This window comes from Pinus tabuliformis, chromosome 1_2 (genome assembly GCF_031772625.1).
Source record: "Pinus tabuliformis cultivar Carrire ecotype Pingquan chromosome 1_2, CPIR1, whole genome shotgun sequence".
NCBI lineage: Eukaryota > Viridiplantae > Streptophyta > Pinopsida > Pinales > Pinaceae > Pinus > Pinus tabuliformis.
In genome coordinates this window covers 254863169-254887486 of record NC_142298.1, presented here as the reverse complement: position 1 = coordinate 254887486, position 24318 = coordinate 254863169, and the positions used below count along the sequence as shown (strand labels likewise).

General features: G+C 41.6%; 1 long non-coding RNA gene across 1 annotated transcript in view; it reads left to right on the top strand.

Moving 5' to 3' along the window:
- The first annotated feature begins 141 nt into the window (after positions 1–141).
- LOC149205335 (uncharacterized) overlaps positions 142–24318 on the top strand; it is a 67073-nt gene continuing 42896 nt past the window's right edge. The window contains exon 1 of the long non-coding RNA XR_016252445.1: positions 142–873. This is a non-coding gene — a long non-coding RNA (uncharacterized LOC149205335). The remainder of the gene's footprint in view (positions 874–24318) is intronic.

The window sequence follows — 24318 nt, the reverse complement described above, 5'->3', positions numbered from 1 at the left end:
GACTTACATAATTCCATTTGTGTTGACCAGGCAATTGGGATTTTGTGCGGGTGGATTTACTGTTGAATGAGAGTGGAAGAACGAATATATATATATAATATGTATAAATATGAAGCTTCTTCTGGTTGCAAAGCACAAACAGACATTAGATCATTGACACGTATATATCTACCTTCTCACCATGAGAAAGCCCATGTACACTTTGTTAATGTGATGTTCAATAACATCATCCAAGGTGGATAACAATAAAGTAATTCCATGTAAATCAAGGTGGAGCTGCACACAATAAATAAAGTAATTCGCTGTTATTGAAGGTGGAAGTGCACACTATAAAGTAATTCCATGTAATTGCAGGTGGAAGTGCATGTGCAGCAATGAAAGGAAAGGCAAGTATAAAGTCTGAAGGGAGTCGAGGTATATACCCAGTCATATTCGGGGCATTACCATTAGAAATACACATAAAGAGCGATGCTGGAAAAATCGAATGGGCCCATGCTCTATGGTGGACTTTCACAAAACATGATAATGAAATGGCTATTTGCGCACCCATCATAGTTTATTTGTTAGTGCGTATCGTGACTTCACCTGTTCTCTTTTGCAATGCTCCCCTCTTCTCCGCTCTGGTTTGTACGAGAGAGAGGTTCCTCCGTTTCTTGATTGCATTTGCGGTCTCAAGTTGAAGTTGCACAAGTGAACTAGTAGTATGGGTCAAATTGGGGGTTTTGTGATGAGGTTTGTCTTAATGGCGTGATTGCTGGTGTTCAGGGAGAGGCCAGGGCACTCGATCCCTCCCCCTCCGCCTCCCCCTCCCCTCAGGACGAGCTGATCGAGCTTTTAGTTCTCTGTTTTGGTGGAGATATCGACTATAACTCTGTAGGTTCTCTAAAAGTTTCTTCTTTTGTACATTTATTTAATGGCTTCAATGTCTCTCTCTAACTGTGCACTTTTTATTTTCGTTTCTGTGGAATATGGGTTTTTGTCTGTTGGACGTAAAGTTTTAAGCGTTACAATGCGTTATGGGTTAATTGAAGAAGCGACCGAACCCCTTCAAGATGGTATGGTCAAGGGAGTTCAAATTGTGACCAGCGTTAGTCGAAACCCTTTTTTTTCATGTATGTTTTATTCTCTGCATTACGTGAAAGGATTCTCAGAGCGTGATTGTCTCAGAGATGGCTGAGGTTTCCAATTTTCTCATTATTCTACCCTTGTTATTTCAGCTTTTGGAGGAGATAAGCTTAGCGTTGTTATTCTCCCTTGTCTAGTTTTAGGTGGTGCTATGTCTAAAATTAGCAGAAATTAATTCTTTCTGCTATTAATACTTGTAATTCATCACGTATGTGTCTGCATGCATGCTTTTCCTGATACAATCATTCTTGATGCAGAGTCATAGGCAGAGACATGCGCCATAATATAAAGGAAAACCGTAAAAAGCATGGTACCATATTAGGTTAGGAAGATACAAATGATGATGATTAGTAGCTAGGGTCGCTTTTGGAATAAAGATAAGATTGACAGTTATGGCGATAAACTTACGTCCAATTGAGCAAGCATCTCGAGTGTGATGATACGTGAGGGTGGTATTTAGGCCTGAGACTAGAAAGAGTGAAGAGACAGTTTAGTTTCTTCTCTGAAAAGTTGGCAATTGGAGCATCAAAAGCATCTCCGGATCTACTCATTGTAATTGTTGTTGACATTCAATTGCACTCAAAGAGTCAAGGTGCTCTTACAAGTCTGAGTTCTGGGCCAATGTTTAAAAAAGTCTAGCACAGATTCATCTTAACCTTGAATCTTTCAAGCACAGAGAGCCCTCTGTTTTTCTTTTTTTTATCACTCATTGTGCTTAATAGATTCAGAGTTAAGATGGAACATAGAATCTTCTCTCCTGCCCGCTTTTCTCTCGCTGTTTTTTAAATAGAAGATGAATTAGCTAAGTAAACCCTGAAACAAAATCAGCAGGGTTCTTGAACCACACTTGGTTAGCATCATTTTCTGTCTTCAGGTGACTGTGGAAATTAAAGCACCGCAATTTCTTTGAACCAACTCAAAGGACTTTAGTCCATTGAACGTTCATGGACAGTAGGTGTTTTAGCCCTTCCCTTTGTATTGGTCTATCAGTGCTGGTAGAAACAAGAATTCGAATTCAGTGAATTTGGCAGTTTAGTAAGTGTAAAACAGTTGAAACTTATATTGTATGTGGCTATTTTGAGATTTGTAATTGTAACCATAGATGCAGCAGGTCAATCCATTCATATCAGTGTTGCAGAACCCCTCCCTGCTCTATCCCTGGAACCGCGTTCTAAGTTGGAGTGCTCAAGGAGCGACCTTGAGAGCGCGCTCTGGCCTTCAAAACCGCGCTCTCTGCCAACTTGGAACAGTGATGTTCTCACGTGCGGAACCCTGCTCCCTGGATGCCCCCTCAGCCTATTGCATGCTCCCATGCGGATAAAAAAAATATTTATTTTTCTAATTTTTGAGTGGAGGTAGGCTTATGGCAGGTTTAGGGTTGGGGAAACTGAGGATGCAATGCTCCTATGGATGATGACGAGCGTGTTGAGATGTCACCCCCATTTAGTGCCATGGATGGGGCTGGTGTATTATACTATTCAGAGCAATTAGAGGGTGCTCTGATGGATGATGATGACCGTGTTGACATGTCACCCAATCCAGTGTCATGGTCCCCATGTCCAGGACTCTAGCTACAACAATATGGGCTTCATCTTCAGTTTTGTAGCTTTTACTTCAACTTACTTCACTACTACCACGCGGAGGCCTGCAAATAGTTGTTGTGGTGCAAGGAAGAGAGAATAGTAGATAGAATCATAGATATTAGAAAATTGTTTTACCTTGTCCACTACTTTATTTATCATAGATGATAGATTAGTGTTTTAGACCTTTCAGTCTTTATACTTAAGTATGTAGATGGTCTGTTTTGTAAACATTACTGTTTGGTCATGTTGACAGTGGCTGTATAAACTATTTCAATAATAAATTAAAGGTCTACTTTCTATTATGTGGCTTAAAAATTTGTATGTTTGTTTTTAATTGCTAGAATCTGCATGTTGATGCTCGAAGGGTTAATCATTAATGTACAATGGCTGCTATTTTCATCTTCACTGATGTACAAATATGCATGTTTTCATATATTCTCCTTGTTCACTACTTCATTTGTCGTAAATGATAGATTAGTGTTTTGGACTTTTCGGCCTTCATACCTAAGTGTTTATATAGCCTTTATTTGTAAGCATTACTATTTGGTCATGTCGACAGTTGTTGGATAACCCATTTCAATGATAAGTTAATGGTCAACTTTCTATCATATTGTTTAAAAATTTGTATGTTTGTTTGTAATTGCTAGAATTTACATGGTTAATGCTCAAATAATTAATCATTAATGTACTATGGATACCATTTCTATCTTCATTGAAGTACAAATATGCATGTTCTCATGTACGCTGCAACTAATATGGCATATATATATATATATAAACAGTTGTGGTAGTGTAAGGAGAGAATAATGGATAGAATCATAGATATTAGAAAATTGTTTCTCCTTGTTCACTACTTTATTTGTCATAGATGATAGATTAGTTTTTTGGACCTTTCGGTCTTCATACTTAAGTGTGTAGATGGCTTGTTTTGTTAACATTACTATTTGGTCATGTTGACAGTTGTTGGATAACCTATTTCAATGGTAAGTTAATGGTATACGTTCTATTATATGGCTTAAAAATTTGTATATTTGTAAGCATTAATGTATTATAGATGCCATTTCTATTTTAATTTATGTACAAATATGTATGTTTTCATATATTCTGCAACTAATTTGGCATTTGGATGGTTTTTTTTAAAAACACACACACGCAGATATATATATTCTCTCGCACACACACTATCGGGACACTTTACTCCCAAGCATTTTTGGAAAATGATGCTCTTGACACTCCCTCTCCACTTCGCATTCTTGCAACATTGATCCATACCATATATTGATAGTAGATTTTAGCAATGTTGCGATAATTGTGATTGGGATTAAATCAGTGAGGGTCTAGAAAAAGAAAAAATCGTAAAAATTGGGAAAAAATCAGTAAAGATTGCCAAAAAAATCAGCAAAATAAAAAAAAATACAAAAAAATACAAAAAATACAAAAAAATTAGATTTTTTGGGGTCAGATTGCGGTTTTTTTTTTCTGAAAAATCGTCGATTTAATCGTTTCAGGGAAAAACTTGTGATTATTTCAAAAAATTGCGATTTTCGCAACACTGGATTTCAGTGAAACTGTTCTTGTTGAACTTGGGCTTGCTATTGAAAATGGAGGTTCTTAGGACTAGAATGGTGGAGTTGATTACCACTGAGATAAATGAGTTTTTTATTTATTGAATTACATGATTATTAAGATGTTCTTATCAGAGTGTGGTATCTCTGTTCTTAGGTTGTACTCATTCAAACCCAAGTTTAGTAGTAGCACTTCATGTTCAAAATTGAGGAAAGAATATTAGTTTAGTTTTATTAATATTTTAAAAAACAAAATGTTCGTTGTAACGTTGTTTATTGGTTTTTTGGACCTTTTAAATAGAGGACATAAACGCCTTATAGGATCACAAGGGTACATTCAAAATTGGAGAAGGTTGTTTTCATTCGGGAAAAAATGATAGAATTTAGACGAGATATTGAACAAAAAATAGTTACGGGTCATGTTAAGCATCTCTGGGCTATTCTGAGTACTTCTAGTTCTCGAAAAAAATAGAATGGTTGTAATTGCTTATCTAATATTAAAAATGGATTGTGTATGTGTGTATGGAGCAATGTTTTTTTTTAAACATAAAGTTGGAAATATTATTTATAAAAAGGTTTGTGGTAGATGCACACAAAGTAACTACATAGTTGATCCATGTAAAACTAGGGTGCTTCAAAAACTGAAATCCACTTGGATACATCCATAAGAGACACAAAGCCACATGATCATACATATACTCTTATTATAGAAAAGATCTGAAATTAACAAATTTCTTCATCTTGATCCTAAGTTACAAGGAGCTTTTAGAATTGTAGTACGTTGGTCTTTCTTTATAAATAAGATAAGGTAATTTTATTAATGTCCTTAGGTGACCACAAGAGTAGGTCAATGGGACTAAAAGATACATCCAGTGTAAATACAAGACGTGGGAGTGTAAATGCGACTCCATTGTAACTCCAAAGCTAGAAAGACTAAAATATGACTAAAATAAGACTAAAATGAAATAAAGGTACAAATAGATAATGTATAAAATTGCATGAAACGACCAAAAATGACAAGTATGGAGTATGTCTGTAGTTGGACTGTATAACTCCAAAAAAGTGAAGGGGCGCTGAAGATGAGGCCAATGAGGTCAACATCTCTTGAATCAGATGGTTGATGGCGAGGGAGGTGAGCAAGGCAATCTCTCCCTGTCCTTCCATGTCCTTCGGAATTGTCGGGAAATCCAACTTTATGATCCTAGGGGGAGTAGAGGAGCGAGGGCTACTCCTAACATTCAAGGCCAAAAGATAGAAGATGCTGATTATTCTCTGCCTGTTGTATTGTGGCTGAGAGGAAGTTTGGCGGATGGGAGGCGACTTACGCTGTCTTTGTCTCGAACCATTCCATCCGACTCTTTGAGGATAGGTCGGTTGAAGCATGGTATCGAATCTATAGGCTTGTCTCAAGATACATATTTGTCTTGTAAAGGGTCCCCGGGGGGGGGGGGGTTGCGGTGAACCCCAAGGTCTTACCCTTCTCCTATCTGCGGCATATTGAGACTCTGCTTGCAGCTTATTGTTTCGGTCAGACAAAACCACCTGGAAGTAAGAGGTAGTATTTCCAAAAATCCCAAGGTGAGTCGAGCCATGCAAGAATTGAGATTTGTATGTAAAGATCTCCCTGATAAAGAGGGCTAGGCATCTCTAGTCTTGGTATTGGAAAAAAGTAGGGAGGGAGCCCTTGGAATACTTGTAGAGACAATGGAAACGTCCTCTTATCTCATAGTAAACAGGGCACCTGAAGATGAGGTGACACTCAGTCTTCAACTCTTGTAGATGGCACCCCTGACAAATTCTATCTGATCAAGGAATATGATGGCCGGTCTCGACTCTAAGACGATGCGAGCTCACACAAAGTTGCCCCAGGGGTATCCTGAGTAAGTACATCCAATGTTGGGGCAAGTAATGGGGCCGGATGATGAGGCCATCCTACATGTAGAAATTCCTTGTAGATTCAAACTACAAAATGTAATATGCTAAAACAATTGACTTGAATCTACTCTACTCATCAGCGAAAACAATAAACGATCAATGAAATCACGAAGAATATAAGAGAAACAATTCAATCACACATAACACAATGATTTTCTAGGGAAAGCCAAAGCTAAAAATCATTGCTATTTGTTGATTGCATCAATCAGAAAATACGAGAAGATTACAATGCTTTGCTCAAGCTCGAGCAACCTCTGCACTATCTCTATCTATCCCACTACTTCCCAGACAAGCTCAAGCCAATACTTAGCCAATTCTTCTGCCTGCCAAGCTTCTATTTCCTTGTGCAGTTTCCTAGGGAATTAGCCCATATTTAATTGGGAAATTCCACAAATATGAATTGCGCAATCCTCATAGCCCTTCCTTTGATTGCGTGCGCCACCTGTACAATTCGAATGATTATATAACTAATAGTACACTGTCCCTAAACTCCAATCTCAACTGGGTCTTTCTCTGATCTGACATGCATGAGTTAATTATGAGTGAATCTTCAATTTATCGGTTGATCAGTGTTGGTTACACCCCACTACTGGATCTCCCACTAATTCCTCCATCAGTTGGAACTAGTTTAACTGAATTTAACTCAGTTAAACTGAATTAAATAATTACAACTCAAATAAACTCAACCAGGGCTCCTAAAAAGTAGGAGACACTCTACATGACTCTATTTAGACTCTCAACTCGAATTAGCTAAGCCAGCTAAATCAAATTAACGTAGTTAACTATTACAAGTTGTCATGAGATGTGGAATTACAATTTCCTAATTTAATTCAAGGACAAAATTAAATTAGGATTTTCTTGTTGCATTTTCAACACTCCCTCTCAACAAGAAAGGGATTATCTGCTACCCCGATCCTACCTCTGTGAAACTTGAATTTGCATCTTGACAATGCCTTTGTCAAAATATCTGCATCTTGCTCCTCTGTAGGAATGTACTCCAACAACATGATTCTCCTTTGCACACAATCTCGTAGATGGTGATACCAGATGTCGATATGCTTGGATCGATCATGAAAAACTGGATTCTCAGAGAGTTTGATACAACTCTAATTGTCACAGTAAATCACTGTAGGATCCATCTGCTAACCAAATAACCCAACAAGGATCTTCCTCATCCAGATAGCCTCACAAGTTGCTTGACTAGCAACCATGTACTCTGCTTCTGCTAAACTGAGTGCAACTGATCTTTGCTTCTTGTTGTACCAAGAAACTGCTATTGACCCAATACTGAAGATCCCCCCTGATGTGCTCTTCCTGTCAAATGGACTCCCTGCCCAATCTGCGTCTGTGAAGCCTTGAAGCTTCACTCTCTTTCTCTGTCTGGACTTTGTACCAAAGACCAAACTGAGTGGTGCCTTTGATGTATCTCAACACATTTTTAGCTTCCTTCCAATAAAGTTTGGTTGGCTTAACCATGGCTTGACTAAGTTGGTTAATTGCAAAACACATGTCCGGTCGTGTGTTCACCAAATAAATAAGTGGACCCACAAGCTGTCTATAAATAGTAGCTTCCACTATTTCACCTGAAGTAGCATCTTTCTTCCTCTAATTACTTGTTAGAGGAGTCTCCATGGGTTTGCTGCTCTCCATGTGGAACTTCTTTAGTATCTCGTTGGCGTACTTGCCTTGAGAGACAAACAATTCCTCATCTCCTTGCCATACTTCCATACCAAGAAAGTAATGCATGAGCCCCAGTTTTTTCATCTCAAATTCTCTTGCAAGGTCCTCTTTGCAAGATTTTATTAGCTTCTCATCACCTGTTAGAATCAAATCATCGATATATAATATTATAATCAACAATTTACCTTCAACCATAATATGGTAAAGGTTCGCATCTACTTCACTTTTGGTGAGGCCCAACCCGGTGAAATAACTGTCAATTATAGTGTACCAAGCACAGGGTGCTTGTTTTAGTCCATCACACGCTCGTTGGAGTCTGCACACATGCGACTCTCTGTTGAAGGTCTCAAATCCTTTCGACTGCTCAATATACACCTCTTCCTCAATCATACCGTTGAGGAATGCTGTCTTCACATCCATCTGATGTATCTTCCATCCCATCTGCGCTGACAATGCTAGAATAAATTTGATTGAAGAGTACCTTGCTATTGGAGCAAAGGTCTCCTCGTAATCAATTCCCTCACCTGAGAGAATCCTCTGGCCACAAATCTGGCCTTTTGTTTCTCCACACTCCCATCTGCTGCTTGCTTTATATTGTAAAGCCATCTGCAAATCACCACTGACTTGTTTGCTGGTCTTGGGACCACTTCCCAAACACTATTTCTAATAATGGAGTCATACTCCTCAACCATGGCATCAACCCATATTGGTTGCTGCACTACTTCCTCGAATGAGAATGGCTCAATCTCTACACTCTCGCTCATCAGAGCAATGTAGCCAGTGTATCGATCTGGTGACCTCCTCTGCCTGCGTTGTGATGTGGGTGCTCCCACATTCTCTCTAGCATCATGCATCAATTTGTCAGCCTCTTTGGTGCGCTTCCTTCCATCTCTGGAAATCTTTGCATGAGTGGGTGCTTCCACTCTTTGCTCCTCGGCATGTGGCCGCTCCACATCATTCTGAGGTTCCTCCTTTGGAGCTAAAAGCTCCTCATCTGCATGTAACTGAAGCTCCCTCTCAAGGGAACATCTCATGGCCTTCTCTTCATCGAACTTCACATCTCTACGAACCACTGTCATCCTGTTGGATGGTAGGCACACCTGATAGTTGTGAAGTGTATCCCATAAATATGCCCAACTCAGCTGTTGGCTCTAGCTTTTTCCATGCATCCTTGGTAACTACTAACATGGCAGTAGATTGATGAGCCAAAGATCCTGAAGTGTGCCACATTTGGTTTTTTACTTGAAAAAGCTTCTTCTGGTGTACTCATCCCGTGAATTCGATGAGGGCTTATGTTTTGCAAATAAACAACTGTGTTACATGTTTTAGCCCATAAGTGCAACGATAGGCCCTGATCATGTAACATTGCCCGTGCAACTCCCATAATACTTCTGTTCTTCCTTTCAACCACCCCATTTTGCTGTGGGTTATGAGGTGCTATTAACTCCCGTCGAATGCCTTTTGATGCACAGAAGTTCTTGAATTCATTTGACACATATTCTCCACTATTATCGCTTCTGAGAGCTTTAACTTTCCTGCCAGTATCTTTCTCGACAAGTGCTTTAAATTCACAAAATTTAGCAAACGTCTGATCTTTCTTTTGCATGAAGAAAATCCAACACTTACGAGAAAAATCATCAACAAATATTACATAATACCTGTGCTTGGCTGTGGATGCTGTCGAGAACGATCCACACACATCTGAGTGAACTCTATCAAGGATCGCTTGCGCTCGACTGCCTTTATCATGAAAGGAAGCTTTGGTGTACTTCCCCAATGTACACCCTTTGCATGTGTCTCTCTGCTCTAGTGTACCCTTGGGAAGTCCTGTAGAAATTTGTTGCATGATCTTCAAAGCTCTGTGGTGCAAGTGACCCAATATTTTATGCCACAACTCACTGATGTCTCGGCTTTGCACCTTCTCTGCTTTTGTGCTCAAAGCAGCGCAGTCTTCTACATCCAATTTGTAGAGGTTCTTCACTTGAACCCCGATCCGCTTCACCTGTCCTGAGGTTATGTGACGAAGGAAAGCCTTTCCCTTGCTAAATATCACATCGTAGCCACAGTCCTCCAACATGGCAACTGAAACCAAATTCTTCTTCAAACCTGAAACATACATGACATCTTTTAAAGGTGAGAGGAGAACCAGTCTCCCTTTGAAAGGTAACAATATCGATGCCGGTCGTATTGTACCTCCATCATCTCCCATCTCGATGTGCGTCTAGAGGTCCTTCTCCTCCAAGTTACTGAAGAACTCTTTATTGCTGGTCATATGGAATGATGCTTCACTATCCAGGTGCCACACACTACCCATCACCGATGTCACCATGCAAGCGATGAGGGTGAAATCCAACTCGAATTGTGAAGCAAGAACTTTACGTGCCACTCCCCCTGAGGGCTTTTTACCGACCTTTTTGTGCGGACACTTTGTGGCATCGTGTCCCAACTCGTGACAGTGAAAACATTTAATCTTTGACATGTCCTTCTTCTTGCCGCCGTGACTGGTATTTGATTTGGAATGGGATGACTTCCCCTTCCCTTTCTTCGCCTTTTTAGCTAAGGCACAATGCTCCTCATCATCATGCTTGGATGAGGATCTATCTCCAGTGTTTTGTCGAATCTCTTCTTGTACCAAGTTGGACCACAATCGCTCCCACTCTGGTAGCTTCTCCCTCCCATTAATCGAGTCTTGGCATCTGTGCCAGTGCTTGGGAAGGCCTAGAAGTGCTAGGCTCACCAGGTCATCTTCAACAACTATAACACTGACACTTCCAAGCTCATCCCGATATTGCGTGAACTTGGTGAAATACTTAGGTATTGAGTTGCCCTTCTCCATCTTTATCTTTTTGAGCTTGTCTTTCAGTGCCAACTTGCTGTGGTCACTCCTGTTTTGAAACAGGTTTGTCAAGGCCTTCCACATTGCAAATGGAGTTTCCTTACCGTGGAGATTCGAGATAATATGATCTCGAACTCCTTCTAGGACAAACCTTCTCGACTTTGCCACACATTTTCTCCACTCTGCTGGATCTTGAGCATCAACTGGCTTAGGAATATCTTTGTCTATGAATTCCTTAAGCTTGTTGTCTTCCAACACTGCCTCCATCCTGTCCTTCCAAGCAATATAGTTCGAAATACCCTCAAGGGCATATTCGAGTCTCAATCCGTAGAACGACATCTTGCTGGCTCTGAAGTATGATACTGCAAATTCGATTTCTCCTGCAAAAAGACAAACTCATATTCTTCTCTTCTATAGTGATTTCAACTTTGATACCATGTATATTCCTTTTAGATTCAAACTGCAGAATGTAATATGCTAAAACAATTGACTTGAATCTACTCTACTCATTAGCGGAAACAATAAACGATCGATGAAATCACGAAGCATATAAGAGAAAGAATTCAATCACACATAACACAATAATTTTATGGGGAAAGCCACAACTAAAAACCCCTGCTATCTGTATATTGCATTAATCAGAAAATATGAGAAGATTACAATGCTTTGCTCAAGCCCAAGCAACCTCTACACTATCTCTATCTATCTCACTACTTCCCAGACAAGCTCAAGCCAATACTTAGCCAATTCTGCTGCTTGCCAAGCTCCTATTTCCTTGCACAGTTTCCTAGGGAATTAGCCCATATTTAATTGGGAAATTCCACAAATATGATTGCGCAATCCTCATAGGCCTTCCTTTGATTGCATGCACCACTTGTACAATTCAGATGATTATACAACTGATAGTACACTGTCCCTAAACTCCAATCTCAACTGGGTCTTTCTCTAATCTGACATGCATGAGTTAATTATGAGTGAATCTTCAGTTTATTGGTTGATCAGTGCTGGTTACACCCCACTACTGCAAGTTACACCCCACTACTGGATCTCCCACTAATTCCTCCATTAGTTGGAACTAGTTTAACTGAATTTAACTCAGTTAAACTGAATTAAATAATTACAACTCAAAATAAACTCAACTAGGGCTCCTAAAATGTAGGAGACACTCTACATGACTCTAGTTAGACTCTCAACTCGAATTAATTGAGCCAACTAAGTCAAATTAACTTAGTTAACTATTACAAGTTGTCATGAGATGTGGAATTACAATTTAATTCCTAATTTAATTCAAGGACAAAATTAAATTAGGATTTTCTTGTTGCATTTTCAACATTGAAACTCTAAGAAGTGCTCAAAATAGAAAGACGTCTTCGGACCAAGGCCCGTTGGTGGGAAAGTCCATGTGACCTGAGTGTATAACCGATAGATATCCTCTCTGATGGACTAATTCAATCTTGTTTAGTCGACAAAACATGGCTTGGTGCATTAAGAGACAATTTAAATGGGGGGAGGCACTTTGGGGAAATGACCATAGACTGGAGGAGATAGGATGCCTTAGAGAACCACCTTCGAGCATGGCTTGATCATAAGAGCAAAGTGCTAGGTAGGGGTAATGATCTCTACCCATCGCAGAGTCCCAGAGATATCTAACTCGATGGAGGAAAGAGACTAGACAGAAGATGACCTCAAGGCGGAATAGATGGGCCCTGAAATTTGCTTGGATAATAGTCAATGGAACTGTATGTTTGCATCGTATGATGCGTCTAAGAAGCATGGTCTAGACTCTCTCCATCTAAGCCCAATCTGTCTGTACCAGAGTTGTGGGGGAGCACCCCCCCTCGAACCCGCTCCCATTCCACGCTCCGGGCGGGAGCGCACTCCCGATAAAAAAATTTCCGCTCCGTGCCAAAATTGGGATCGATTTTGGGAGCGTCGCTCCTGGAGCGAAAATTAAAGCTCGGGAGCGATCAGGGAGCGATTGCTCCCGATCGCTCCTGAGCTTTTAATTTTCACTCCCGGAGCGACGCGCGCGATGCCGGGAGCGAATTGCACGAAAAAAATCCGCGGACGCCAAAAAAAAATTAATTTTAAATTTTATTTTATTTTTTTGTTTTAAAAGGGCTTGGGGGGCAAAAAACATTTCATTGTGACTTGAATGAGTTGAGGAGAGCTAAGGAGATTGAGCAAAGGAGCGAGGAGAAGCGAGGAGCGAGCGCCGAGGAGCAAGGAGCAAGCCTGCAAGGAGGTTAGTAACTTTGTAATTTAGTAGTTTAAACTTTATTTACTTAGTAATTTAGTAATTTAGTTTAGTTTAGTAAATATATAACTTATTTAGTAAATAAATCATGAATTTAAATAAATTAATCTAAATAAATTAAATTAATTTTTTCATTGCTATTCCCATTCCCATTCCCATTAAATTTTGTAGATTCACAAGCCTACAAATATCAAACATCATGGACCTATCTATATTTCTTGGCATTTTCCTCTTCTTGGTCCTTTTTCTGGTTATTATGGTGCTAGAGAGTAGGAAACAGAGGGGCCAAAATGAAGAGGGGGATGAAGAAGCTGGAGAAAGTGGATTTGATGAAAACCCCGGTGAGGAGGAGCTGGAGGAGGGTGAACATGACTCTAAAAAAACTAAACAAGACCAAACCCCATTGTGGAAATATGTTAACAGTCCTGAAGCAGGGAAAGGGGGTGGAACCACTAAATTTCATTGCCCCCATTGCAACAATAATTACATAGGTTCATACACCCGTGCCAGAAAACACCTCTGCGGGAAAAGGCCATGGGATGGAGATAAACAAATAGGAATTAAAACTTGTGCAGCTATGTCAGCAGTAGATAGAGCCAAATACATAAGGGAAGAGGAGGAAGCCCAATACAAATCTAAAAAATCAAGGGGTTTCTTTGAACCAAACTCACAATCACAAGCACAAAGAACTCCTTCAACATCCTCCCAAGGCAGTGGATATGGAGGCACATGGTCACCAGCTTTAAGGCGTAGAACCATATCAGATTTCCTTGATGAGGGGTGTAGGAATGATGTGGATTCAAAAGTTTACAGGGTTCTCTATGCATGTGGGATACCATTCAATGTTCTTCGCTCACCTTATTGGCACGAAATGGTTTCTGCCATAAATGATGCCCCTAAAGGATACAAGAGCCCCGGGTATGACAAGGCAAGTATCGTTGGACTTGATCATGAAAAAGCAAAAATATCACATTCTTTGAATAGAATGACAAGTTCTTGGATTGACCATGGGGTGTCCATTGTATCTGATGGATGGACAAATGTAAAAGGCAAGCCATTGATAAGTGTTCTTGTTGTGTTTGTTAGTGGTGCCATCTTTCTAAATGCATATGATTACTCAGACAAGTTCAAGGCCGCCATCAACATTGCAGAAACATTACTTGAAACAATTGACCGTATTAGGCCATACAATGTCATCCAAGTCATCACTGATAATGCTCCTAATTGTAAGGCAGCGGGAGCAATTATTGAGGATAAATACCCCAACATATTTTGGTCTGGGTGTTTGGTTCACACATTGAACCTTTTGATGCATGATGTTGTTAAGAACAAAAATGCACAATACAAATGGATTGGTGATTTGTACAAGAAAGGCAAACAAATGATAAAATTTATTACAAATCATAGCAATACCCATGGCCTTTTCCGCAGTCACTCAAGATTGGAGTTGTTGAAGATTGCGAAGACCAGATTTGGTAGCTATTACCTCACCTTCAGGCGCCTTTTGAAGGTAAGAGAGTCATTGGCTAGCAATCAAGTCCACACTGGCAGGTATTAAAGGAAAGGGCTACAAATGTAACTGACAGGTGAGGATTTGAACTGGTGGAGGAGGCCGCTCTTGATGGTATGTTTTGGTCAAGTGTGAGGCAAGTATTGGATTTCACCAAGCCCATTTATCACATGATTTGGTTTGCAGATACAGATAAACCAGTGATTGGCGAGGTGTATGAACAAATGGATACCATGTTGGGGCAAATAAAAGATACTGTTCATAACAAAGATCTCGACTTGTACAAACTGATTCACGATTGTGTGTGTACGGTGGAATAAACTTAATCTTCCACTACATTGCTTGGCGTATATCCTTACGCCAAAATACTACTCTACATCTTGGTTGGGCCAACCTGCACCAGGGGTGGGATTAGGACCAAACCCCATTTAGATGTAGAGGTAACTAGAGGATATTTGGATGCATTAGAAAAGTTGATATCTAACAGGGAGGAATGTGCAGCCGTGCGCCTTGAAATAGGCAGATACTTCAGTGGCACTGGTTTGTTTGGTACCTTTCATGCAATGGAAGACAGAGACAGATTTGATGCTCTCACATGGTGGGAAACATATGGCGGGCAGGGACTTTTGCCAAAATTGGCAAAAAAAGTTCTATCACAGGTTGTAAATACTTCTTCTGCAGAGAGGTGTTGGAGCACCTACAGCTTCATACATAATGTGAAAAGAAACAGACTCAATGAAAACCGGGCAGAAAGCTTGGTTTATGTGCACTACAACTTGAGGTTGTTGAGTCATTACCATGATCGGGCTTATGAGGATCCCACATATAAAATTTGGGACAACCACCTAGAGGATGACAATTTGGAGGATGGCACTATACATCTTGAAGAACTGGAAGAGGAACTTATAAGGGATGAAGATGAAGCAGCTGCAACAGCCATGCCACCTCCACCATCCAGTAGCAGTGCTCGAGTTCCGAGTCTTGTTCCTTTGCTGGTGCCACCTCCATCTACACCCTCACGTGAAGGGCATGTGCCTTCTAGTTATGGTCGTCGGTTTATGCGGGAGACTCCTAGAAGACCACCACGACCTGCTTATACAGGAAACTCTCGTGGCAAGGGCCACATGTAGATTTACAGTTTACTTGTCTTTTCTAGTTTCTATTAGTTTTCATAACTGTTGAGTCTTGAGTCCTTGACTCTTGACTCTTGACTCTTTCATATCGTAATGATATTTTTTGTAAACAATATATGACTGTGACAATGAAAGTTTGAAGTTTGAAGTTGGCAATTATAACTCATTGGTAATGATTGTGAATTATGAATATGATGCTTCGTGAAAGACTAAAGTTGTTTCATTTCATTTCATTATTCGTATTTCATTTTATAACATTTCATTTCATGTTAACAATTAGAAGTTAGAACTTAGAAATATCTAAGATATTATTTCTTGTAATGGTTAAACTTAGCTTACAAGTACAACTTTGGTGATCAATGATGATAAATGTTATATATTGAATTTTCAATTTCGAAAGGTTGAAGTTGAAACTTTAAGATTGAATTTGATGAATCATGATTCACGAGACTCAATATGTTGCAGTTGTAATATGTATGTTACTAACTTGTGGACATGGTTGATGAAGATTATAACTTCTAGATGATTGATGTGATATGGTTCAATGATCAATCTATGTTTTTTATATCTAATTCATCATTCTACATGTTTTTGTTGACATATATGTATCAAAAATTAAAAAATAATATATATATATATATATATATATATTTTTAAAAAATCGCTTCGAGATTCGCTCCCAAACTGGGAGCTTCTGAAAATGTCGCTCCTGCTCCCGTTTTCGCTCCTGCTCCCTACTTTCGCTCCCGCTCCCAAGTAACATTGGTCTGTACCAAACCTGGTCCCCAGATCTTGGAGCCATAAAGAATTATAGGTGAATAATCACGTCCATGAGGTGGAGTTTGGACGAGATGTCTTGAAACTCACTTTGGAAGCATTGTCTCTCGATGAGGGCAAGAGAGCCATACCCTTTGTTGAGCTGGGGCTGGAGGGCCTATCTCATGCCAAAACGAGGCCTTGTGAACTACACTCCCAAGTAAATATAAGATGTGGTGATCTCAATCTCTTCTCCTTGAAAATAAAAATGCAAGTCTGTAAGGGAGCTCTTCGATGTGTTGAAGATCATAACCTTGGTTTTACCTAGGTTGACCTTTAGCAGTTGAAGGTCACAGAAATCGGCTAGGGCATCCAATTGTCTTTGCAGGTCCTCAGGGGTAAAGGCCAATAAAACTAAGTCGTCAACAAAAAGGAGTAGAGAGATCATCACCTGATGAAGAAGGCAACCGTCCCCCTCCTGAATATGCTTCTGGAGGAAAGATGGCCAATATAAATCCCGAAGAGGGTAGGTGAGAGAGGGCATCCCTGCTTAACACCAATGGTACTTTGAATGAAATTTGATAGGCCATGTGCCATCTTTAGGTGTCCAGTAATACACTCATACAATCTCATGATGGATGCCAAGAGGGTCTCGAAAATTCCAATGTCATTGAGTCTCTAAAATAGTGCCTCCCTCAACATTGTGTCGAATGCTTTCTAGAAGTCGACAAAGCAGTTGTAGACTCTTGAAGAATGGCGATGGGCCTCCTCAATGATAGCTCAAAGTGTAAATGTGTGGTCAATCGTTTGGTAGTTTGGACAGAAACCTGCTTGTCCCCTAGCTCTGAGATTTCTTTGCTCTAGCTCTCCATAAAGCCATTAATGTAGAATAGTGGCATAAATCTTGGAGAGTGTATGACCCACCATAATAGTTCGATAGTTATTTGGATCCAAAATGCTCCCCGACTTGTGGATAGGATGGATGATGTGTTTGTTCCAGGCAGGGGGAAAGCCAGAGCAAACCACTTGGTTAAAAAGATCGGCAAGATAGGACACGAGGGGCTTACTGTTATGCTTTAGGAATTTTGCCCGAAGGCCTTATTCGTTGGTAGCTTTGCTAGAGTTCAAAGCTTTGTTTGCCCTCTTGATGTCCAATTCTGAAAAAAGGTGGCATGAAGGGGGGGGGGAGGAGACATGGATTGGACGCTGCTTGGGAATGTCATAGAGGGAGGTAGTATGTGAAAATGTGGTTATGGAATCCAATTCAGGTGGGATGGTTTGATGCCTGGGGATAAGGGTACACCAAAAGGCCTTGGGGAAGCTATGGAGGGCCTTAAGAAGCTCTCGTCTCCTTTGGGAGAGAAATATACGCTTTTTATGTTGAAGGAGTTTATGGTAGGTTGTCTAGAGAGAAGGGGAGGCAGAGCGACCCTGTGTGAGGGCAAAGCGAAGTTGCTTGTGAAGAGCTTTGCAGTCTTCATCGTACCATCGGTTCATGGGATAGGAGCCAGGGGTGGGCTTATGGGTGTGCTTGTGAGTCAAATGGTGGTAAGAGCCCAGGGCAACTTCCACAAGGGCTTTGGTGGAGAGTAACTCATACTTGGTTGTGGTAGTTTCCAAGGCTCTAAAATGGGAGATGGGGGGGGGAGAAATTCCTTGAGACGAATAGCTATAAAGGGGCATAATCTCTATCGAGACAGAAAGTGGTATGGGGGGGGGTATTGAGGTGGTTTGGAAGGTGATGGAGGTAGCAAGAATAGGGGAAGTAGAGAGGAGGAAAGTGGAGAGGGCATGATTTGCTAGAGGGAGGCGAGAAATGGAGAGATGTTGGATATGTGGGAGAAGATCATGGGTGGTCAAGGCATAATCCACATGCTTGCCCCCCATTTTGGGGAAAACAAGTGAAATCTCTTGAGCCAGGGAAGTGGGGGAGCCTGTTCAAGATCAATAACCCATGGGATTCGCCCAACTGTAAGAGATGCCTCCCATGACCTGTGAGGGGCCCATGCTCATCCTGTGAACATTTGTGAAGACCAACTGACTTTGGTTCTATATCCTGGAGGCATAGAGCATCCTTAGCTTTGTCATGAAGGGATACCTCTATACTCTTGGTTCGGGCATTGAAGTCGCCCAAAAGAATTACATCCCCCTAAGAAGAGTAATGAGATATATCCTCGTAGAGATCGAGGAACGGGTCCCCCTCGGACTCCCTATGAGTCACAAAAGGTGATGAGGGAGGGGGGAAGTAATAGACTGTAATGTAAATGTTGCAAAGTCGGTAGCAGTCCTAATGTAGCCAGACCCATAAGAATCTAGTGTGCTCGTCCAAAGACAACATGGTAACTTGACTGCGAAGGGAGTCTTGTACAAGGCAAGCAACTCCCCTAGATCCTCTCACGTTGTCAGATGTGTCTCTTATTTGCATGCCCAAATTAGTGATACCTCGAGATTGGGGATGGGGTTTGCATGGGGCTCGCATGTTTCTTCGTGAGAAAAAGGAGATCACGAGAACTTATAGCATCATGCAACGTGCTCAAAGAAGATCAAAATGCAACATTACAATTCTAGCAACCGATGGAGATAATGGGCCCGTCCCCCTTTCCTTGCCCCCCCTCAAACGTGACCGTCACTTGGCCCATGACTAGGAATAACTCCGGGGGGAGGGGGTGCGAGTCGTGAATGACAACTTTAAGGTCCCTAATAACTTCCCATTTCCCCTCTTTCTATGTAGTTGCTACTTGATCTCTGGCCTGTTTGAGTTTTGCCTGTTGTGCTTTGGTGAGGTCAACATCGAGGAAGATCCTTTGAGTGGGTGGGAGAGTGGTCATTTTTTTCTTTGCCCAGAGGGCTTTGATTCGGTCCTTAAGTGTCCGAAAGCAGAGGAAAAGAGTGGCATTAGGTCCCATCCACGCACGCCCTAAGGAGAGATCATGTAGGCGCAATGTGTCATGGAGTGTTAGGCCAAGAGTAACTCCACGAATGTAATTGTTGTTTTGCATTAAGAGAGAATATGAATATATACAAGGAGAGGGAGACTATTGGGTTTCATCTCCCAATGTCTCTTCGTCTTCTAACTTCCTTTATTTTTGCTATTTACAATATTTACATAAGTTTTCCTAATCCCAAAGATTAGGTGTCAACATTCCCCCCCTTAATATGAAGGGATGTTGGTGAGTCCAAGCATCATTCTGAATCTTTCAAACTTTTCCCTTCCAAGCGCTTTGGTGAAGATGTCTGCAATCTGCTCATTTGTGGAACAATGTTGTAGGTGGATTGTTTTGGCCTCAACATGATGTCGAATTAGATGGTATTTTGTATTGATGTGCTTCGTTCGATCATGGAATTTTGGGTTCTTGGCCAACTTTATTGCAAAAGTGTTGTCAATCAAGAGAGGAGTTGAATGCACTGTGGATTTGGGGTAGCATCGGATGTGCTCTAGCCATGAAAATTGGCGGAGAGGCTAACACACATGAGATCTCCAAGACCTAGAAATGGTTTGGGCAAATTGTACCCGGTTTGGGAGATATTAAAATAATTAATATTTTTAATGGAGTTCCTAAGTTTAAACTTAGGGAAAATAAAATATTAATGGGTATTAATATAAAACTCGGTTAGAAGGTTCCAAAAGTCATGGATCAAGCCAAATCTAATTTTAGCCATTGATTAGTGATGTAATCTCAACCATTGAAGGACTAACAGGAAAAGTATAAGAGGAGGCTTGAGGGTTAGTTGGAAGATACACCAGAGTGATCAGTCATTCGATTTACTAGAGTGAGGTTGCTAAGTAAAGTCGAATCAGTGTTCAATAGCGAGGGGTAGTGAGTACTGGACAGAGAGGCATAGATAGTGCCGAGAGACCAACACAGAGGTTGAGAGGCAGACGCAGAAGCCAAAGAAGGCCACACAGAGCCCAACAGAGACAACACAGAGGCCAGAGGGCCTGCGTCATCAACGTAAAGGGCAGTAGGAGTGACACAGAGGGTCCCAGAGGCTGCGCAGTGCCTCCAAGGACTGACGTAGAGGGTTCTAAAGCTGACACAGAGGCCAGAAGGGCTGACACAGTGCTTCAGTGTTGCTGGAGAGGGTTTCATGGGGCAGGTTTTCTGAATTCTTGCTTCCGAATAGAGAGGTATTACTGCCGATTATTTTTCTCTATCAAGTGAGCTAGTTTGGCACCCATTTGTACTCAAGGATATACTGCATAATAATAAACCTTCAAAATTGCTGCACCGGTTTTCCCGCATTGGGTTTTTTAAAGGATGAGTTGTCCAAAAATAACGGTGTCACTTGTGTGTTTGTTTTCTTTCAGTTGTTGATCTGTAGATGGTTGAGACTGTATTGTGTTTATTTCATTATTTATATGTTTTAAATAACTTGTTCATAATTAACAAGTAGAAGAAATAAATCAGAAGAATACAGATAAATTTCTAACAATTAGACTTATAAATTTCAATATGGTATTAGAGCGTGGTTGCAGATCACCGGAGAGTTGAAGGCATCAACTGAAGCAGAGCATTTGTAGCAGAATCGGCTGTCCCGAGTGACAAAAGCTGATCCTTGTAGAAAGCGATAGAAGAAGGGTTGACTCAGAGAGACTACGTCATCAGTCTGGGCCAGAGAAAGGCCAGTGCAGAGGCCGAGGAGGGCAGAAAAAGGCTCACGCAGAGAGCAGGAGGGTTGACACAGTTGGCTGACGGAGCATTTTTGCCAGTGTTGGGATTGTGCAGAGCTTAGAGGCTCAGTCCTTTAGTTGCTGGGGCATAGGAAGCTATGGGCAGTCTGCGGGAGTGAAGTTGGTGGGGTACCATGGGTAGAACAATACCTAATAGGGCAAAACCAAGGTAGAGGGAGTCGCTACTGAGGCAGATTTCTAGCCAAGAAATCTGGATCAGTGTTGCAGGTGCACAGAAGATCGGAGAGGTACGACTTGACGATTGGCAGGAGGATTTCCAGAAGGGAAATTGTGACTCAGAGGGAGTCTAGCAGAGAACTTCCAGGCAGGAAGTAGAGAGACTCAGCAAGAGTCGAAGAGAGAACTTCCGGAGGGAAGTAGAGAGACTCAGAGGAGTCGACAAGAAGAACAGAGAGATGGCCATGAATGGGTTGAGGGATTAGGACAGGCTGGATGGGGCGTCCAACTTTGTGGTCTGGAAGGCCAGGATCCTGTCCATTCTAAATAGACATCGCATCAAGGCCTTCACCTTGAGAACAGTGGCGATCCCGGTTGACATGGCTAATAATGAGAAGTACGAGGAGACAATGGCCAAGGCGAAATGCATCATCCTTGATGGGGTCAAGGATCATGTGGTCCAACATATTGCCGAGAAGAAGACGACAAAGGAAATGTGGGATGCCTTGAAGAAGTTGTACCAGCATACTTCCGTGCAGAGGAAGATGTTTCTTGAGAATCAGCTACGGTCATACCAAATGTAGAAGGGGGAGCAGATAGATCACTTTCTCGGTCGGTTGAAGGAGATCCGGGACCAACTGACTTCCATAGGGGCCACGCCAGATCAAGAGATGTTGGTGAGGACTGCTTTAAACGCAGTCTCCGAGGAGTGGGAGACATTTGTCTAGAGCATTCTGGGTAGGGCGAGTCTTCTAGATTGGGAAGAATTGTGGGCGGATCTTTGTCAAGAAGAGATTAGACGACTGAGCAAGACGGGAAGTAGTAGCAAAGGAGTCTGGATCAAGAAGGAAGAGGAAGACGATGCAGCTCTGGCATTTGCGGGAAAGTAGGAGAAGAGGAAGAAAAAGGACCTCTCTAAAGTCAAGTGCTTCAATTGTGGGGAACTGGGTCATTATGCGAACCAGTATCCGAGGAAGAAGACTAAGGGAGAGGCGTCTAATTCCAAGGCAACGCCAATGAAGGCGGAGGAGGTAGAGGAGGATGATGATTGTGCCATGAGTGCTCATGTACCTCTAGAGAAGAGGTGGGGAGACATCGAGCTGTAGTCAGGAAGACCATAGGCGATGAGGGGCAGGATCCTTGAGGTACCCAACTTCTTGGATTATACCTTGCTACGGGAGCCCCAAAGAGAGAGTAGCAGGACTGGCGGATATTGGTAGAGACGGATGTGGATGAAGCGACAAAGAGTGCTACAATGTAGGACTCCCCGGGCAGCACGAGGCTAGCAGGCTGCAACAATGCGAGAGGCACGAAGAATGTTGCAACGGTGTAGGATGGCACAGAGAAGGTTGCAAAGGTGCGAGATGCAGGGAGTTGTTACAGGAGTGCAAAGGCAATAGAGGGAGCACTTGTTAGTGACAGAGAGAGCTTCAACATCAAGAGTGTTTCTAGCCTGACAGGGATGTCAGTAGTTGGGTGGATCAATTACTTACTTCTTAGTCACTGAGTTGCAGTGCAGTGGCGGTTAGCAGTAGCACGATGCAACATGATGAGAGGGGGTTGCAAAGCAGATGCAGTGTTGGGAGAAAGGACCAGCAACAGCACGGATGCAGAGGGAGCTGTTGTACGGATGCAGTAGTGGCAGTGGTAGAGCCATGGGCAGTGGTATAGGATGCAACAATGTAAAGGATGTTGGGTGGGGAGGCCTAGCATCAACATAGGTATCGGTGCCGTATAATTAGAGTAATGCTCAGTGTGGAGTATTACTAGAGCACAGTCCTTGCTAAGGAGTGTTGATTTGGGGTAGCATCGAATGTGCTCTAGCCATGAAAATTGGTAGAGAGGCTAAAGCACATGAGGACTCCAAGATCCAGAAATGGTTTGGGTAGATTGTACCCAGTTTGGGAGATATTAAAATAATTAATATTTTTAATGGAGTTCCTAAGTCTAAACTTAGGAAAAATAAAATATTAATAGGTTATAAAACTGGGTTAGAAGGTTCCAAAAGTCATGGATCAAGCAAAATCTAATCTTAGCCGTTGATTAGAGATGTAATCTCGACCGTTGAAGGACCAACAGGAAAAGTATAAGAGGAGGTTTGAGGGTCAGTTGGAAGATACACCAGAGTGATCAGACATTCGATTTATTAGAGCGGGGTTGCTAAGTAAAGTCGAATAAGTGATCAGCAACAAGGGTAAGTGGGTATTGGACAGAGAGGCAGAGATAGTGCTGAGAGACTAACGCAGAGGCAGACGTAGAAGCCAGAGTAGGCCACGTAGAGGCCAGAGGGCCTGCATCATCCGCACAAAGGGCAGCAGGAGTGACGTAGAGGGTCCCAGAGGCTGCGCAGTGCCTTAGAGGGCTGACGCAGAGGGTTTTGAGGCTGACACAAAGGCCATAAGGGCTAACATAGTGCTTCAATGTTGTTGGAGAGGGTTTCGTGGGGCAAGTTTTTTGAATACCTACTTCCGAATAGAGAGGTATTACTGCCGGTTATTTTTCTTTGTCCGATGAACCAGTTTGGCACCCAATTGTACTCAAGGATATACTGCATAATAATAAACCCACAGAATTGCTGCACCGATTTTCCCGCATTGGGTTTTTCCGGGGACGAGTTGTCCAAAAATAACGTTGTCACTTGTGTGTTTGTTTTCTTTCAGCTGTTCATTTGTAGATGGTTAAGATTGTATTGTGTTTATTTCGTTATTTATATGTTTTAAATAACTTGTTTGTAACTAACAATTAGAAGAAATAAACCGGAAGAATACAGATAAAATTTCAAATGGTTAGACTTAGAAATTTCAACATGTACTTGTTTCTCCTGCAAATCTTCCAGAATTTTCCTGAGCCACACATTTCCTTTATTGCTTCAGCTGCTGCCACATATTCTGCCTCAGTTATGGAGTCTGCGAGAACTGATTGTTTGCGTGACCTCCAAGAGACAACTCCTGATCCAAGACTCATAACATAACCTGAAGTAGATACTCTAGTTTCTTTATCTACATCAAAATCTGAATTAGAGTATCCAATTACGCTGAAGTCACCCACCTGTGTATACTTGAGTCCAAAGTCTTGAGTTCCCTTCAAGT